The 18,763-nt window shown below is 41.6% G+C and overlaps 1 long non-coding RNA gene across 2 annotated transcripts; it reads left to right on the forward strand.

The window, feature by feature from the left end:
- Positions 1 to 11,958: 11,958 nt before the first annotated feature.
- Positions 11,959 to 18,598, forward strand: LOC140683820 (uncharacterized). Of its 2 annotated transcripts, XR_012055344.1 has the most exons (4): positions 11,959 to 13,301; positions 13,827 to 13,897; positions 15,727 to 15,861; positions 16,536 to 18,598. It is a non-coding gene; the product is annotated as an uncharacterized lncRNA (long non-coding RNA). The 2 variants fall into 2 exon arrangements; XR_012055343.1 differs by lacking the exon at positions 13,827 to 13,897.
- The last annotated feature ends 165 nt before the right edge of the window (positions 18,599 to 18,763 follow it).

Genomic DNA, 18,763 nt, shown 5'->3' on the forward strand with positions numbered 1-18,763 from the left:
ATTTGTACAAGGCTTTATGTATATTTTTACAGTCTGTGTATAGAATTCTAGCACATAAGATGCATAGCACGGATAAAATACTTTTAAGATTAGAAAGTGTCTGTAAATTGCCCATAGTCCCTTTGTTATAAGTAAGGATTGATCCAGCCAAATTAAAAATTAAAAATAGTTTTTACTTAACGATTAAATTCAATCTGAGCCAGTCACAAAGAAAAGGACAATGCAGAGCCTGGGATCAGTGCTGGGTGAGACACAGGTCTGACCTCTACAGCATAGGGTCCTCTGTGTTTCACACCCACCATTCCACTCAAGCAGTTTTTATACAGTTTATTTTGCCTGGGGCCAAGTCCCTTTTCTTCCTTTCTCTTCGATGAACTGAACAAAACCATGTCTGGGGAGTGATGTTTCATCCAGGATGGAGTTCCTGGAACCTGGAATTGAGGTGTATCTCTCTGATGACTCTGCTATCTCAATCTTAGATATTTATCAAGTATTCATCGTCCAGGCGTCCTATTGCCATTTATTTGCCTGAGAGCCCCTTATTTAAAAATTATAATAATTTGGAGGGAGTGAGTTTCCATTCTCCATTCCAAGGGAGGCTTTCTGCCTTCCCTAGCAGACTCCTGTCTTGTAAACCGAGACAGTTGTGTAGGGAGGAAGGGTTTCCACTCCTTGAGGGCAAAACAACTTGTCTTGCCTTGTGGTGGCAGCGACACTGAGCATGGTCAAACACTTCAGCAGCTGTGAGGGATTGGAAGCATGAAGTGCCCTGGGGACCACGTCCATGAAGGCAGTGGTGGAGGCTCCCAGGTAACAGGGATGTGGTGAGCAAGGTGATTTTGTGAGCCAAAAAAACGTGATCCTGTATCGCAACGCCCTTGGTGATGGAGGGTTATGGCTGGGCTGCTGAATGGCACGTGATGGTTGTTTTTCACAGCTGAGGATCCGAGTTTGTTTTTGTGAAAAACGCCAATCACTTTTTAAAATTGTTAAAGTTTAGTAATAATAAAATGGTTATAAAAATAGCAATACAATTAGAGTAATAAAATTTAGAGTTAGGACAATTACAAGACAATAAAAAGAAAAAGATTACAGATATCTGTGTTATATGTGTATATGATAATTCGTGCAAATAAAATTGTCATATATTTTATAGTTATGTACTGTTAAGATATACTCTTATAAGAAGTTTTTAAAACGCACAAGCCAGTGACAGGGATTGCAACACAATGTTGAAACCACCTGGACAAGAGAGGGAGGATTTTATTTACAAGCAAATGAAAGTGGCCAGCCCGGAGATGGATCATCCATCAAGGTGGTCAGAGGAACGCCTGGATGATGAATACACAATAAATATCCAAAGGCAAGAAAAATCATATAAAAATCGACCAGTCAGTGTGAAACACAGGGAACCCTCTGCTGCAGTGGTCAAACCTGTGTCTCACCCAGCGCCAACACCCGGGCTTGGCACTGACTTTTTTTGATAGTGAATTTTTGTTGTTATTCTCTAAATTTATGGTTGGTACATTTAATAAATTTTCTTAAATTAATAAATTGAAGCTTTCATTTATAACATCCGGATGCTCTTGGACACTAAGTCATGAAAAGCATGTCTTGTGAACAAAGGAATAACCCTTAAAAGCAATTGCCTGTTGCATATTCATAGATCTCATACATGATGCATAAATTCCTTGCAAATTAAGAACTTTTCTGTTTTTTGTCAACTTCTTCCTCTTAATCCTGGTGGTTCAATGAAGACAGAGAGAAAGTGGGAAAATGTTTGTCTTTTCCCATAACAAGACAGTAACTCTGTCCGGTGCTGTTATCTCTGTGCAAAGAGTTTCTTGATTATCTTATCCCTTCCTTGAGCTACTAAAACTAATCCTACATTTGTAGGATTTACATTTGTATTTCAACATTATGTTGTAACCTAAAACTATATTTAACACAATACTTAAGAGAATTAATACAGCATAACTTTCTAACATTACACATATAATATTCATTGTAATACTTGCAAAAAGCCAATTATAAAATAGGCATTTTTCACAGTTTTCTTGTTGTTCTGGGAGATTCTCCAGCTCTTTTCTCTCCTGAGCTGCTATTCCTTCTCTATGCCAAAGGCTTCCATGTGCTCAAAGCCCTGAGACTGGGGGCACTGGAAACACCTGGTGAAAAAGACTGGCTGAGGCAGGGTGGGACACGCCAGTGTTTTGGTGCACTGCTTGCAAGCTGCCCTGGATGAGTTGAATGGTCTAGCATGGCAAGAGAGGAAGGATAATTATCTTCTGCATACAGATGTATTTCAGTTTTCTCCAGCCAATTGCTGGTTGTACCTAGAAGGGAAAATGAGATTAATTCATTTTTTCTGGTAGAGTATAAGAGTTGTGATTCTGCAAAGGCTAATTTATGCCTCTGCCTTTCCAGAGTCAATAGTCCCAGTGTGCTCAGGGGAGGTGTTGGGAGACATCTACCTTAAAAACATACATGGAACCGTCTCTTTCTTTAACACCCTCTCTGCAGGAAGTTGTGATGCTATAAAATAAATTCACAGAGAGCTAGAGCCTGGCATGTCTGGCTTGTTTTTGTAGTGGGATGTTTTATGAATAAAAGAATAATGGAAATTTAGCTTAGAAATACTAAATCCCACAGAACTTCCAGAGCATGGGAGTAGCACAACATGAAGGCACTTCCAGATGTGAGGTTATGGTCCCTTGGTTGCAGCCTTAGGCTCAGGTGTGACACATTCTTGCTTTTGTTCTTTCTCACCAGGGCATGCTAGGGGTGGTACTCAAGTCAGACACCACTAGTGCTGAGGGAAAAATATGAAGGGTAGAGATCTGGAATACAAAGGAAAAGTATCTAATCAGAAATAACAGCTCTCATCAGGCACAGACAATAGACAGTAAACTGGCTTCAGGAGAGCTATTCAGGCATCAGGGGAGCCAAATTAACACACAGAAGGTCAGAATAGTCATGATAACTATTTAAATGATTTTCAAAAGTTGACTATGCTCAAGACTTCCCTAGACCCTACAAAGGGAGAATTTGTTTTGCAGCTTCGGAATACAATCCCTGCGTATTCTGGCTTTATCCTCCATGCTTCATTCAGCAGTTTCTTTACAATACAATATGTGCTACATAAGATGCTTTTTCTTCTCAGTGCCTGAGGATGAGCAGGTTGGTTGACCCTGCTTAGGAAAATGCTTTCCAAGAATAGTCTGTAATTGTCCTGTTGAGCACTCTCCTTCATCCCTCTACACAGGACCTTTGTTGCCTCATAGCAAGAGGGCAAAGAGCAGAAGTTCCAAGACACAGCTGGGAGAAGAAGCTTTTTCTGCACCCTGCTGTGTTTCCAGGATGGCATAGCAGGGTGCTGTGATCCCTTATCAAACATTTGTCCTGACTTGGTGTGAGTTGTGCATGGGCTCACCCTCTGCCTTTGTGGTGAATTAATTTGGGGCACACAGGCTGGCCTCTGCTGGGATTTCTGTGTCACCCTTCTGCAGCTGCAGAGGGATGGATGATCCCAGATCTGGCATAACACCTGCCAAGAGTTTGGACAAATGTGAACTGACAGGCAGAGATCATATTAGGTCAGCATTTCACGGCATTTCTCAGCAGGGACTAGGAGCTTTAAAAATCAGTGAAGTGCAACATGAGATATTTAGAAGCTGGGGTTCCTACCAGCTCATGGCAGTCATTTTTCATCCCATTTTACAGGCAGAATTCCCCAACAGAGCAGTCATGGTGATCATAGGTATCACAGGGAAAAGGCAGAGGCTCACAACTGCAAACTGGAGCTCAAAAAGCAGGTTGTGGAATGGTCAGGAATGTCAGCTGGAAGCTACTGTGTTGTTCTGATTTTCCAGTAGCATGGTCTGTGCTCAGAGGTTTGTTCTCACTGATTGAAGGTGTATTTTTGTGTAATGAAATACATCTCCTGACATTAGCAGGACTGGGAGCAAACACCATTTCCTTTCTAGAAAGTATGGCATTCTCACTCCATGTCTGCTTTTGAAAGAAAAATGAGAGTTTCTTTTCAGCACTGCCAAAAAAGTGATATTAATTGAAATAAAGCTTGGAATGAAATGTGAGTGTGACTTGATCTAGGAGCAGCCTTACAGAATGAGATTTAAAAATATGCAGCACAGGAAGGAACTTATGCATTGAGTCACAGGAGGACTGATGAATTAGTAAGGATGGGCTATCCATAATTTCAAGGAGCTGGGACAGACAGGAGAGGAAGCAGCACACAGAAAAAGCAATACCAGCAACTCAGGCTGAGATTCAGCATCTTCAAAGGAAAAGAATTTATCCAATTTAAGGGAAAAGAAGTCTCTTACCCTCAGTTTCTGCCATTTCTTATCCATCTCAAGTGATTGCATAGATGACATGAATTTGCTGAGCTCCTGTTAGGACACCATAGTTAGAGAAATTACTTACACCAGAAGGCCAGAATGAGGTCTTTCAAAAGTCATTATCAGAACGGGCTTCTCATCAATACACTACTTGATTGGAGGAGAAGACTCAAAATTGCAGAGCTTTGATTGCTGGGAGAGAAGCTTTTAACTGCTTCCTACTGTTCTGTCATTTTATGCTAACCCCAAATGGCCCTGTTAAATTGATGTCCTATTTCCCATTTACTCCCCACAAATCACTCTTCTCCCGTTAATATAGGAAACATTTGCACATGATAGGAATTGGAGTGGCTAAACAGTAAATCTTAAAGCCAGCAAAGAACTCCAAAGTATTTACCCAGCGACCAAAGTATTGATTTCCCCAACCACTTGATAATATTCAGTTGTGAGCTTTATTAAAAAATGCAGAACTTCACGTCTGCCTAGGAGAATCTTTGCACAAATACCATTTCCAAGCTGTGGGTTGGGATTTCTGTGTGACAGCTAATTTCTTACAGCTAATCAGAGGCTAAAACAAAGGCTGGGAGTGATGCAGCTGCTCAGGCAGTGTGCTGTCACCCACTGACACTGCTGATGCCCTGTGACACTGCGTGTTGCTGCTCTAGGCTGGCTGGGTCAGCAATGAAAACAGCACAGCAGCTCTGTTTTCTCAGAGTTTTCTCTGTTTTCTCAGTGCTGTCAGTGCCTGGAAGCCCTTTGGGTTCAAGAGGAGCCAAGTCCCAGAAAGGTTTTCCATGACTTGTGGATATCTAAACTCACAGATTTGCACATGCGTCCAGAACCGAGTCGTGCCTCAGGTCCTTCCACATTTTACTGAAGTCTACTTTTACTGTCAGGTTAAACTAAAGTGCTGACAGTGCACTGGGATGATTTTTCATCCCTTCTGCACCTGCTCTGCTGCAGAGCTCCCCTGGCAGCAGAGGGAAGCGTAGGTAGCTGGATAATGAATCCTAAAACAAGACTTGGTATCGCAGGAATACCCCAGTAACGGTCTCAAAGCACTTTGCCATAACTGGAGAGGACAGAATGAGTTAGCACCTTCTAATCTGTGGGGTTTTTTTTGTGAGCAAACAAGAAAAGAATTACCCTTCTTCTGCTGTTCTCTTCACTCTTCTGTATCCCTTTTTCCCCTGCTGCAAAAAGGAGAGGATGAAATCTGGTACCTGCTGATCAAACCTGCTCCATGGGCAGTAGGAACCAGGATGGGTGCAGCAAAGCCCCCTCTCCTCAGAAGCCAAGGATTGCTGCTGTGCTCTGTCACCAAAAGGTTCCCAATATCCTTAAATGTCACTAAATGGGGAAAAGTAACATTGCTGAAAATCACAATCAAAGGGGCCTCACATGTAAATCCTTTGTAGAATCTTTATAATCTTCAACTGCTTTAGTTGCAATAGATCTTCCCATATAATGAGCTGCCAGCCAAAAGGTAAATATAAATGCAAAATATTCCCAAAGCAAACATGTTATTGGCTTTTAAAATAAGCCCATTTAAATACTATGAAAATTTATTAAAGAAACAGGATCTATTCTGCTTTACATTTAAAGATGAATCAATGCAAATATCACAGATTTATCCCTCATGAGGAGTCACTGGGAAGCAGCTAAGGCAGGGAGCTTTAAAGTTACTGAGTTGTTTGTCTCTGCAAGTAGCTCATTTAATCTTGAGGAAAAGCGTCAAATCTAAGTTGGAGTCAGTTGTGTGCATTGTTTAAAGCTCTGACAGGAGGAGTTCTGCAGCATGCCACCAGCCAGTAGTATGAGAGGCAGTAGAAGTGGCATAAAGAATTTCTGTTTTATTTGCTATTAACAATGGACACAAAGCTCCTCCTGACCTCCTGAGTGTCAGGAGGGTCTCTATTTGCCTTTTCTTTTTCATTCTTTACAATTGACTTCTAGTCTAAGGGTTCTCATCATTTGCTTATTGGTGGTATCAGGTGAGGGTGATTTCTGTGAGGGCTACCTGCTGGGAAAGCCACCAGAAGTAGGTTTGTATCCCCAGACAATCCTCAGTTTTAGGGATGTACACACACTCCTGCTCTTTTGACTGTGCTCCTGAAATTGTCTCTAGAGCCGTGCTGTGACTGGATTAGGTAAATTAGCTAGAATTAATGTCTTTTAAATTCTGCCTGGAATATTGTGCTCTGTTTGTTGATACAACTGTGTGGGCAATGGGCTGTGACTGGTTAGGTGGTGGAAGCACACACCTTTGACAGGCTGCCTCTCTGCACAGAAAAATTTAAAAGCTGTTGTCTGAAACTCCAGGGCCAGTGAGTTCCTGGCAGACTTCATCCCACAATTGTTTTTTAGAAGTCAATTTTCTGCTCTTTAATTACAAATCAGACTCTCAGCTACCCATCAGCATAGCTCCAGTAAGCTGGTACACATGAGCTCCTGTGTCAGCTTTTAGCCTGAAGGTTCCAGCCTTGGGTAATCAGCTGCAAAGAAAATCTCTGCGATGTTAACAGCCTATAAAGCAATTTAGAGGTGTCAGTGTCCATCTGAACAAAGCTCAAAACAATAGCCAGTGCAAGAATATAAACTGTTTATTACCACTGGATTGGCACTGAAATCTACTGATGCAAAATTCATAGCCAATATGAATTAATTTGTTCCTGATCTGTCCTTACAAAAACTCTGGCTTCTCCCTGCTTCTCCTAATGACTTCTATTTGACAGCTGTGGGTTTGCAAAGCAAACTGCAGTAGCAGAGTAGACATTAATGTTCTGAAACGGCACTAAAATCTGTGAATAGAATTGGCTTTGAAACTTACAGGGGTTGCCAGCTTATATTGAATCAAACTTGTCATGTTTTTATGGACCATACTTAATCTTTGAGCATCTTTCATCTCCCTATCACCTGTGTGAGAAGGAAGTATTAGCCCTATTTTACAGATGAAGAAATGAGGCACAGGACACCTGAGAGGGCCTGGAAATTGTTCTGCTCTGTAGCACAGTCTTACTCTCAAGAAGGCACCATCTCATCTTTACATGTTAGTTGGATCAGCTGCAAGATCTCCACTTGGTTTTCCTGATATGCCACAGAATCACAGGGTGCTTTGGGTTAGAAGAGACTGCAAAAATCATCCAGTTCCAATCCCCCCAAGACGGGCAGGGACATCATTCCCTATCCCAAGTTGCTCCATCCAGCCTGGCCTTGAACACTTCCAGGGATGGGACATCCACAGCTTCTCTGGGCAACCTGTGCCAGTGCCTCACCACTGTAACAGGGAAGAATTTCCTCCTAATATCTAATCTAAACCTACTTTCTATCAGTTTGAAGCTATTCCTCCCTCTCCTGTCACTCTAGTGAACATCCCTCTCCATCTTTCTTGCAGGCTTTCTTTAGGTACTGGAAGGTCACCCCTAAGCCTTCTCTTTTCCAGGCTGAACAACCCCAACTCTCTCAGCCTTTCCTCAAGGAGAGCTGCTCCATCCCTCTGATCATCTTGGTGGCTTCCTCTGGCCTCATTCCAACAGCTCCATGTCCTTCCTGTGCTTGACCCCAGATCGTGACACAGCCCTGCAGGTGTCACACCAGTCACTCCCTCCCCTGCTGCCCCCAGAATGCAGCTCAGGTTCCCACTGGGCCCAGGCAGTGAGTGGGATGTGCAATGTTTCTCCTGTTTCTCCTGCTTTGTACCAGCACCTCTGCAGCAGAGGGGAGCAGGGCTGTCTGTGTTCCTCCTTCCAAAAGTGAGCAGAGCTCTGCAAGTTATAGCTGTAGCTAAGTAAATGCTCTGTAAAGCCATTTTATGTAATGGCCTGGAATTTATAGCTTTGCTTATGAAACAGGAGCCGGTGGCTGTTTTAATAACCAGCATGCAGTGTAAATGTTACACTGAGCTGAATTCTTTCCTCAGATAGTCTGTGTGTGCTAGTGATGTCAAGGAGAACTGGGCTGGGTATCCAAGGGCAGAAGTTGGTTGCTTGGTCTACTTAGAATACATTGAAAGCATTTCTAATGAGATGTGTGAAGAATAAATAAAGCCTTTTTACCATGTGGAACAGAGGTGCCTTGCAGAGGGTGAGCTGCAAAATGACTAGTTAAGGGCTGCAGCCAATCACCCCTCCCAAAAACTGCAGACTCTCTTGTCATCTCTTCCCACATCAATCCAGGAAATGCCCTGGGGAAAAGCCCAAGGAAATGCCTTGAAAGTACAACTCTGCAGTGAGAAGGTCTAGTCCCATGCACTCTGCTGGAAAAGTTCCTTTGTCTGAGGAGCCAAAGGCATTAATGGTGATACTTTTTCCAGGGAATTTCAGAGATTCCATGCTCATATGCAGGACAGTCACAAAAGGCCTTTTTGGGCTAATTGTGACCAGTCAGTGCAGAGGAGGATCAGCTGCAAACAGGATTAGGACAGGATACATTAATCATACAGAATCTTATATTCCAGAAATCACATGTGGGGTTATGAGTCTGGGTCAGGGCTGGCAATGATCAGCAAAGCCTCGGACCATGGAATTCAATAGAAATTGTCACAAGAAAGGGAAGGCTAATTCAAGTTTAGAGCTATGTGCAGCATGAATTTTGTGGCTGCAGTTTTACCCTTTAGTAGTTAGAGAGCTGTTATGTAAGCAGTATAAACCAGGCACTGTGCAGACAGGGTGGGAAAAGGGAGTTTATTTCTGTAGTCTAAAAGAGACTCCTTAAAAAGTGGGGTTGTGAGAAGAGAAGGGAAGGAAAGAGCACAGTCCAGGGCCAGAGATGGGTGGAAGCCTTGTAGCATCTTCCCTAAGTGAGGATTTCACAGCAGAATTAAAAATACATCAGGTCTAAGATCTTAATAAATAGTTTCTAAAGAAGATATGTGGGAAATGGAGCACAACAGAGCAGACAGATCCTGCTGGCCCAGGTGGCTGCAAGCCAGGAGCAGGGGGTGTGTGGGTCTGCACTTGTGCTGGAGAATTACAAATAAAGGAACAATTGGGAAAGGCAAGATGTAATTCCTGAAGCAGCCTGCCACTGTCTCCTGGAGTCTGGGCTAGCTCTTTTGGTGTTCTGGAGCAGTGGTGAGTGTGGGGAACCGCCCTGGGTGGGCATTGCCAAGGGCAGGACCTTAGAGCTCACTGCTCCACAGAGGTGCTCCCAGATGAGGCGTCAGGGACTGGGTGAAGAAGGCAGAGGAGACTCTTCTGCAGTGAAGTTACAACCAATTTATTGGAGGGCAGCACTACAAAAGTCAGAGGGTGAAGGATTGCACATCTCTGTGCATGGGATTATAAAGTCTCAAAAAACCACGGGGTGGATACAATAGGGTCACACTCAGGGTGTGGTTTTGGGCTACACTAAATCAGGATAAAGGGGTGAGAAAAGGTCCAATAGGGGATGGTCCATGGGATAACTGACAGGGATCATGCTGGAACAAAGGGCAGGGTGGCCGTGATGGACAGGGCAGAAGGGGCAGCATCGTCCTGATAGGCAAGGAAGGGTCTGGAGCAAAGGGGGGAGACAACCTGAGGGGCAGCTGGAAGGGAGGACACAACTCAGAGAGGAACCAACTAGGGGAAAGATGGGGGAATAACAGAGCATGATTTGGTTTAACAGAACCTAATGAAACTCTTCAGAGTTTCTCAGGATTTAAAGCTAAGCACAAGCTGAGTTTACCATTCTGATTCCTCCTCCCACCCCACATCTCCAGCCTCTTCTGATTTATAGCCTTCCAGATTCCTGCACTTTTCCTGAGCGTGATGTACAGGGATGGATCAGTTTCCTATCTAAGTGGCTGCAGAAGCCTGACAGTGTTTTCACACTGCTTCTCCCTCCCATAAATCAAAGCATTCAGAACTGAGGGCTGCATTTCCAATAGAAGTCCTGTGGTAAGGAAGGACAGCTGTTTCTGCATTTTTACAGCAGTGAATACCCTGGATGGCATTCCTGCTGACTGGAGGGCCTTGCAGGAGTTATATTATTGCAAGTAGAAATTTCCCTGGTTTGCCAAATTGCTGAACCAGAAGGGTTTTTTTTACTAAAGGACTGGAGGGATGAACTTGAAAGGAGACAGAGGCTGCATAGACTGATGGGCTGTGATCAGCATTTTGATAATTTTAGGAATTTGTTAAAGGAGAGGAGGGAAAGTTGTGTGGTGAGACATGAGTGAGTAATTAACCGCATATAATTTAGTCAATGAATTTTGCTGATAGAGGATTATCTACAAATGGATTCCTGTGTGTGTCAAATGTTATTCAACAGCTCTTTTCAGTGAATAATTTTTGAGTTGTAGCTGTATCCTAAGGAGTTCATTGAGGTATGTAGCAGCACACAGGTAATTAAATGCTGAGAAATAAGTGAGAGTACTAGCACACCAAAACCCAATCACTTAAATGGTGCTTGTACAGTCTTGTTGAATTCCTAAGGTGTAAAGGAAAGTTTGTGTAATTTGAACTTTCATCAGTGCCTAGTCTTTGAAGAGGTCAATTTAAATCTTGTAAGCCATGAAATATGAGGCATTTGGAGAGAATTAGCCAGTTTTGAGGATCTCAGTACCTGTCTGTACATGATTATACTTAGGAAACACTCATCTGCAGATCTCGTGCATACAGCTAAGCCTATTTTTTTTGATTTATTACTAGTTATGCCTCTTCTTCCTTCTCATCCCTTCATTAGACTGCTGTGCTCTTTTCACATTGCATTAGGGATTACTGAAATAGGGCAGTTTCCTGTAAAATGTTTTCAATAGAGCCTAAGCATCATTCTAAAATTCAAATACTCAGTAATGATCTGTATTAATAATTTCCAAGGCTATGAGGAAGATGCTGATATTTAACCTCCACTCCTTGTATAACCTTGGGCAGATCAATTACTTGGAGAAGTTTTGTTATCCTCATGTTACAGATAGAGTCTGTTTGGATGATAAAAATCTCTTGCAGTCGTGAAGCAAAGATCTGAAAGCTGCATCCCCAAAACTGCAGCAGTAGGTAGGGGGATGCTCCAAGGGTCTACAGAATCCAGTATCACAACAAGATACAGAAGACAGTAAACTGTAGATGCTGTTGATGAAGTAAAACTGCAAGTCAAAAAAACCAAAAAACCAACTAAGTTGTTTAGCTGAAGGGCTTTAATGGATAGGATGTGGATTTTTAAGCACCAACTATTGTGGTGACAGAACATTTGCATTTTGACCTGTTTAATTTAAATGGGCATCCACAAGAAAACTCAGGATAGCCCAAAGGAACTCAAGCCAGGACAAAATTCCTAACTAGGAAAATAGACAGCAAATAATTTGTGAAGGCAGTAGTTTCAAATAAAATAGAACTCTATATTCTAATTCTGTATTGCCACATAGTTTTATCCTGCAGAGTCACACCCCAAGCAGCACAACTGTCCTTTCAGAGAGACCTGTGCATGTGTTTGCAGCTCACAAGCAGATTGCTAATGTGGGGCTTTTTGTTTGTTTCAGTGCTTTCTCCTGACAGTTTGATTACTTGGAATCTGAGGTGAAAATGCCCAACCAAAGAATCGTTGAGAGAGAAAAAACAGCAGTACATTAAAATAAGAAAATTAAGATTTTTTTTGTGAAAGACACGGTTGCATATTTGCATGTTGCTGAAACCCAAAGGTACTTCTAATAGCCCTTTAAATCTCATAGTTTTTTTCTAATAATCTTCCAAATCCTCACTTAGGATTGCCAGGGAGTAATTTGTGACTGCAATCTGTATGACAGGGAGAAAAGCAAAGCTGCTTGACAGAACATCAAAGGTTTTGTGCCACTGAAGTTTTATGCAGCGATTGCTAAATCCTTCATGCTTGAAACAATGATGAAAAATGATTGCCAGTTACGAAATCAAAATTATATCAATCTGCTTCAGGGTCATGGGGCTATTTTTTTCATTTGAAAACATGACCCAGTCCAGCACAGTTCACTTACCAACCTCAAGTGTTCTGTCATTGAAAAAGAATAGAACTGAGTCAGAAGGGGTGAATTTATTTCATGCTTCACAAATGTATGTGGGGGAGTGGGAAGGAGAAAATGCTGAAAATAAAATCAAGCAGGTCAGTGCCCAAATACCTCATTCTAATTGTCTTTATATAACACATTTAACAGACAGTGTAGCTGCTCTCTGGGTTTCCAAGGGGAATATTCAATGTAGAGAAGCTGAAATGGAAACTAAATATGACCGGAGGCTCTAGTTTGGCAGCAGTATCACTGCAGGTAATTTTTCTGGCTGTAAATCAAGTGATCATTAAAGCTGAATGCTGAGAAGCAGAAGTTTGGGAGTGATTTGGCTTGTCATTATCAAAATCTGGTCTTAATGAGGATCTTGTTAGCTTCTTCTACACCTGCTTTTCCCTGTGCAGAGGCTCCATGATGCACCAAAACCAGGGGACCAAGGTGAGAGCAGGAGGAAAGGAGAGGTTTGAAGCATCAGCTCTGTTGGGAGTGCACGTGTGGAGAGGCTGCTGTACACAGTGTCACAGTGTCACCGGTGCCACTCCTGCCCATGGCACCATGGGCTGCACTTTGGGGCTGCTGGAGGAGCCCTGTGCCAGAGCCTGTGGGTCTGCAGGGGGAGAAGGCTGGTTTGATGGACTGCACACGTTGTGCTGCTGTTGCTGTGCAGAAAAGCTGAATCACTCAGCACCCTGCTGCTCTCTGAGGCTACTCACAGAAGAAAAAATAAATTCCTTTCACCGGTCATAGCAAGGGGACTTTGTCTGGATAATATCCATTCTTGATTGCCAGTCATTCTTTTAGGGTTATTTTTGGAGGGGAAACAGGAGAGACACAGCCTGGCTGCTCCTCCTCTCAGCCATGAGGGAGAGATCCCATCAGAGTGGTCCCTTTGCAAGGGCTCTGTCCCTTCCCAGGCTGTGTGACTGATCAGTCAGAAGCTGATGGGAGTCTATTCTCCCCTCCAAAGTTCTGTTTTCTTCCCACTGGTGAGTATTTGCTGATCTTCTCAGCCACTTTGCTTTGCAAAGTTGTGTTCTAATATCCTGATTATAATCTGAAGCTGATTAGCGAATGTGCACAGAGTCAGCCTTGAACACATGGGAGCTTTTCTGAGATTTGTTCGCTCTGAAGAGATGCTACTTAGTGATTAGTCACAAAGGCTGAGATATAAATTGATACTTCTCTCTGCCTCTGCTCTTGCTGTGTATTCTCTGTACCACCTCCGACAGAGGAGTTGGAGGTCAGCCAAAGAAAGGCATGAAATATAGTTTAGCAAAAAAAAAAAATATATAAGATAAATGGTAGCAGTCAAATATGATGCACTTGCAAGTGTGCTGCATGGCATGAAGTGCTGCATGTTGATGAGCTGTGTCCCCTCACTTGTCAGCAATACTTCTCATTCTTCTTCCATTGCTTTGCTGGAGAGCCAATCACAAAGGTGACATTAGGCCATTTCATCCTGAAAATCCAAATGTTTGATTTAGCCAAGGCTTTTTCCTCTCTTTGGACAGACAGGGGAGTGCTGTGCCAGAGCATTGCAGTTATTTGAGAATCCAAAGAATAATTTCAAGCAGTTACATAGGTGGGTATTTGTCCTCTCAATATTAACTTACCTATTCCCCACCTCTCCAAAAATATTCTCTACATTATCAGATAAACACTTTGCTGAGGAGGTTACCTCAGTGGGATCTGGACTCAGGAAGTTCTGTATCTCTCCTGCTCCTTCAGGAACTCTGCATTTTGGATGGTAGGCAAGAAAAATCCACTTGCTTTTGCAGCTAAGCCTCCTTCAGAGAAGTTCCCAGGCAGTGGGGGAGTGTGGATGGCACAGGGAGAGGGAAAGGGAGAGAACAGGAGCAGAAGCCAGCAGCTGGTAGTGTTGTGCTTGTGCATTATAAGGTTTTATACAATTAAATTGTTCCACAAAGTAGCTCTAATGAAATTATAAAAAGTCTCTTCAGCTTTCCAGCTGGTGAGTAGGAGAATGTGAGATTAAACGGATGGTCAAATGTACACTCTAATCAGTCATGAAACATTTTATTTAATTAACTTTGCTTTACTTAAAAGATCCTTCAAAGTTTTGATCAAAACACTCACTAGTTTTGGAACTTCTTTTGGCCTCATTTCTCAAATCTAATTACTTGTGAGCTTCACATTTGACTTTTCAAGCCAGAATGTAGCTGGTCCTCATGGCTTGGACCTCTAATTAGACAAATTAACTAATAAAATCACCTCTTCTAGAGTGATACTCCTTTTACCTCAATAGCTTTCCATGGAAAACAACAACTTGGACTAAGGGGGAGTCTAGATATAAGCTTGTTTTTTAAGTCTCAGAGGATTTTTTCTTTAGTAATCCTTTATTGATGATGTGACTCAGATTTTTTTTTTTTCATCTTCTGTAAGAAAGGCTTAGTTTTAGAGATGTCCTACTTCTGATTTACCAAGCTTGGTGCTTTGGACAGCACAGTCTACCTGAATTTACTCTTAATGAGAAATAGGTATTCCCTATAAGCACAATCTTGTGCATGTTCCACATGTGCCCAAAATGAGGTGCCATGTTTCAGTGAATAACAGAAGTGTATCATTAAACACTCCTATTGATTTATTCTTTGTCAGAGTCCAGGACATCCCTCTGGCTGCCCTGGCTGTCTCCAGACCCTGGCAGGGGTCTCAGAGATCTTGGCAAGAAGTCAAAACCAGCTGTGGCTTCGATTTTAGCCCATGGAAAAAACTGCCAGCTTTGTATGAAGAATTACAAGCCACACGGGTTTGAGTAGTGTGGGAGCTGGATTAACATAGGGTGTGGAAAAGTAGAAATTTGGAGTTTTTAGAGTATAATTCAGGGGGTCAAGATGGAGGGATTTGGACGTGTCCTGGCCTTCTTTTCCTTCTTCTTGTCCTCCATGTCTTGGTGTGATGGTGACACTTTTCTAATGGTTTAAGGTAGAGATTCACAGTCTAACGTAGATGATGGGAATTGCCAAGAAATTGTAAACATACTACTCATAGTTTTGAGTATATAATGTGGGAGCTGCCCAAGGCTCACAGCAGACTGCCATGGCTTCCTTTCTGGATGGACCTCAGCAGGTCAGGGAAAGAATGTTATAGATAAGGACAAATAAACTACCTTGAAAATGCAATCAGACACATTCCAGACTCCTTCTTTGGCTTCAACGGGCTAGAAAAAGAACTTTCACACTGCTGGGGTCTTGACAAGCTGACCCCGACAATTCTTCACCAATTCTTTTTATTTTCAGCACTATCATGCAAAGAAGTACTCAATTTTCTGCTCTAAAAAAACACAGAAGCAGAATACCATAATAAAGTATATGTATGCTACAATATCTGCTAACCATTCATAGTCAGATATTATCCATGTTTAAAATTGTATTTTCTCTGTTGCTTTCACAGGAAGAAACTTCCAGCTCTCAGGTCTTCTCATACCTCTGGAGAGGACACCATGCCTGAAGTGATTGTGAAGAACACCTCAAACAAACAAAAAACCAAGGTAATCTGTCTTCAGCAGATCCTGTCCAGAATGCATTGGTAAGTCCTTGCATAAAACAAGTTTTCTTTCCTTTCCATTATAAATTTTTTTTATCATTACTTATTGTAATTAAGTGTTGTTTCTTCTATAAAATCAAGTTCTCCTTCAAAACTAGCTGAGTCTTTGGTCACAATTACATTGCAGCTTTGAGTTCCATTCACAGTTTCTCCCTCCAGGTTTTTCCAAAACCTAAGTTATCTTTCTTTTAAAAAATAAAAATAAGTCTTTTAGAAATCTCTTTTCATTTAGGAAAAATGAATTTAAAAATCTGGTTTGGCCACTTTCTGTCCTCTCTTTTCAAATAGAATCCCATTCAGGAAAAACCTTAGTTTGGAAATTGTCATAGAAAAAATAAAAGCATTGAGAAGTTTTGAGAAGCTGTGGGAGTTTTTGTTAGAAACTGGTTGCTATACTTAAAAATCCAAACAAAAATAAATTATCAAAGAGTTTTCTTGTTAAAGTCCTCATCATCTAAGCTGCAAAACTGAGGCAGGTAAAGGTTTTGCCCCTGCACTGTTGCATCAAATTCAAGATTAATATTCTGCAGAGGAATTGCAATAACAAGGAAAACTATCTCAAAGCAAGGGACTTAGGCAGCAAAGGGCAAAGAAAGACCTGAAGCTCCATATCCAATAGACCTATGGATTTTATAATTTAGCATCTTCTCTTTTAGCAGGGCCCATTCCAGCTGGGTCAGGAGATGGATCAAGAAACTTCACAGCAGGGCAATTTATAGAGAAATGTGCCAGCCCACAGTTCCTGGTCCTTATTGTGCAGCTCTTGCTTTCTGCTGTTCCCCCTGTGCTGGTGAATAAAAATATGTACAAACCCCTCCAGGTGCTTTGGTTTGCAGTTCATTACATTTATATGTAATGTACATATACATTATACATGTACATTACATTAGCTGGCTTTTTGGAAGCTTGCTAAATGCTGTTTGATACTTTGTGCCATAAAATTCTCAGGCTGAAGAGGTTTTCTCCTTCAGTCATCTCAAAGTCATTCACCTTTCATTTTATTGAGTTCCTTCTAGTCAGCATAGTAGACGATGACTAGACAGGCTGAAGTGACCTGCTTGAAATTTTCATATTTGCTTCTTTTTCCAAGCTATATTACAAAGCCTGTCCTCACTTACCAGTTCTTCACTTTAAAATTTTCGTCTTCTAATACTTACTACAGTAACTGATTGAAATTTTCTTGAGAGTCAGGGAGGGAAGAACACAGAACTAATCTAATCATAACAGGGGGAGGCAAGTTCATTTTCTCAAGCTGGAGAAGTCTTCAAGCTCACCCCTGGTGGAAGGCCCGTGGGTTTTAGCACTGCAGGTGAGTGATTCTGGGCCAGAATGCTTTCATCTCTCTGACAAAGGTAGTTAAGTGTTTGGCAATTTTGAGTAAACTGCCAGGTTTTCCCAGAAATAGTGTCTCGGGTTTTCATGAACCTGGAGGCATTTTTGTCATTTCAGCCTCATTTAGCTTGTTACACCCTGCCAGCCATGTCCAGATAAAGTGCAGTGGAGGCTGCTGCCTCTGTTACAAACCCACATCTTCTCTATCAGCAAACCTTCAGTAACACAACCATTAGAAAAGCCTTTGACCTGCCATTGTTGATAGGCACGTTCCAATGTGTGGTTGCTAGCCTGCAAAAATGACTTACAAATGGCAGGTTGCAGGATGTAATTTCATATCCTGCAGGATGGTGTTGAAGTCCTTCTGCTTCACTTCAAAGTGAAGGTTATTCCTCCAGATCTGAAATTACACTTGCTCAAAGTTGCACAGGGAACTGTACCACAAGCTTAATTTAGTATAAAAACACAGGATAATAATGTTTCTTGTCCATTTGTTTTCTGTGATTTAACAAAAATGTTAATTTCTCACTGAGATGGAGACAAGACTAGTCCCTTAGAGAACACTGTATCTAGACTATGTTTCTCTGTTGTTCAAAATGGTGGATCAGTGCTCAAATGACTCTTTGGTTTTACTAGGAAATATTCTCTCAGTTCCTCCATTGCTTTTTTTTAAAGCAGCAAAGTGCTTGCCAACCACCTTTTACAGCTTTGCTTTTCACCAAGCTTTCCTGAGACTGTAAATGTTCAATATTACAAATCCATGCTTCCTAGTATTGATGAATCTGGCTCTTGGAAAGCCTAAGTTGTAATGATTAACTATCTGATTAAACCAAGAAAAAGAGCTGCATTAAGGATTTGAAAGACGTGCCCTTCAGAAGATTGAATTTCATGATCTCCCTAATCAGTGTTTTGTAAATTCACAGTACATACTATGTACATCTCTTAAATTGGGGCAGATTGCATATTGATTAATAGTGTTATCACAAATTAGCAGTACAGTATCAGTTTCTCTGATGCAGGGAACTGTGAACAGGAATTGTTTGCATTTCTGTGTGAGTGTCCTGGAGACAAATAGAATGAAATGAATAGCCTTTTAATTTAATTGGCTTCCAAGGCGAGCCTGAGAATAGAAAGCACAATGCATTGCACAGTTACTGTAGAAATGGTGGAGGACAAAAGCTCAGTTTGCAGGACTTACATCAGTTACCACTTCTCCTGTGCAGTAATTTTTTAATTCTTGCTGCATCTCCATGAGATCCCAGGAGCATTAGTATTCCAAGTGGAAGTGCTGGGTCATTTGTCACTGGTCAGATCATGCTATGGAATTTGTTTTTAAAAAGCTGCCAAAATGAAAAACTACATTCAATCAGCGCTCTTATATACCAGCCACAAAAAATTAGATCAGGAGAAAAAGAAAGAAAAAAGAGAGGATAAACCTTTCTTTCTCATAGAAAAATAAAAAAGAACAAGGAAAGAAAAAGTGGTACAAAATGGATAATAGTCTGGCAAGAAACTCTTTTTCAAAATAAACTTTTTATAACAGACAGTTAAG

The sequence above is a fragment of the Taeniopygia guttata genome, chromosome 3, assembly GCF_048771995.1.
Source record: "Taeniopygia guttata chromosome 3, bTaeGut7.mat, whole genome shotgun sequence".
In the NCBI taxonomy this organism is placed as follows: Eukaryota; Metazoa; Chordata; class Aves; order Passeriformes; family Estrildidae; genus Taeniopygia; species Taeniopygia guttata.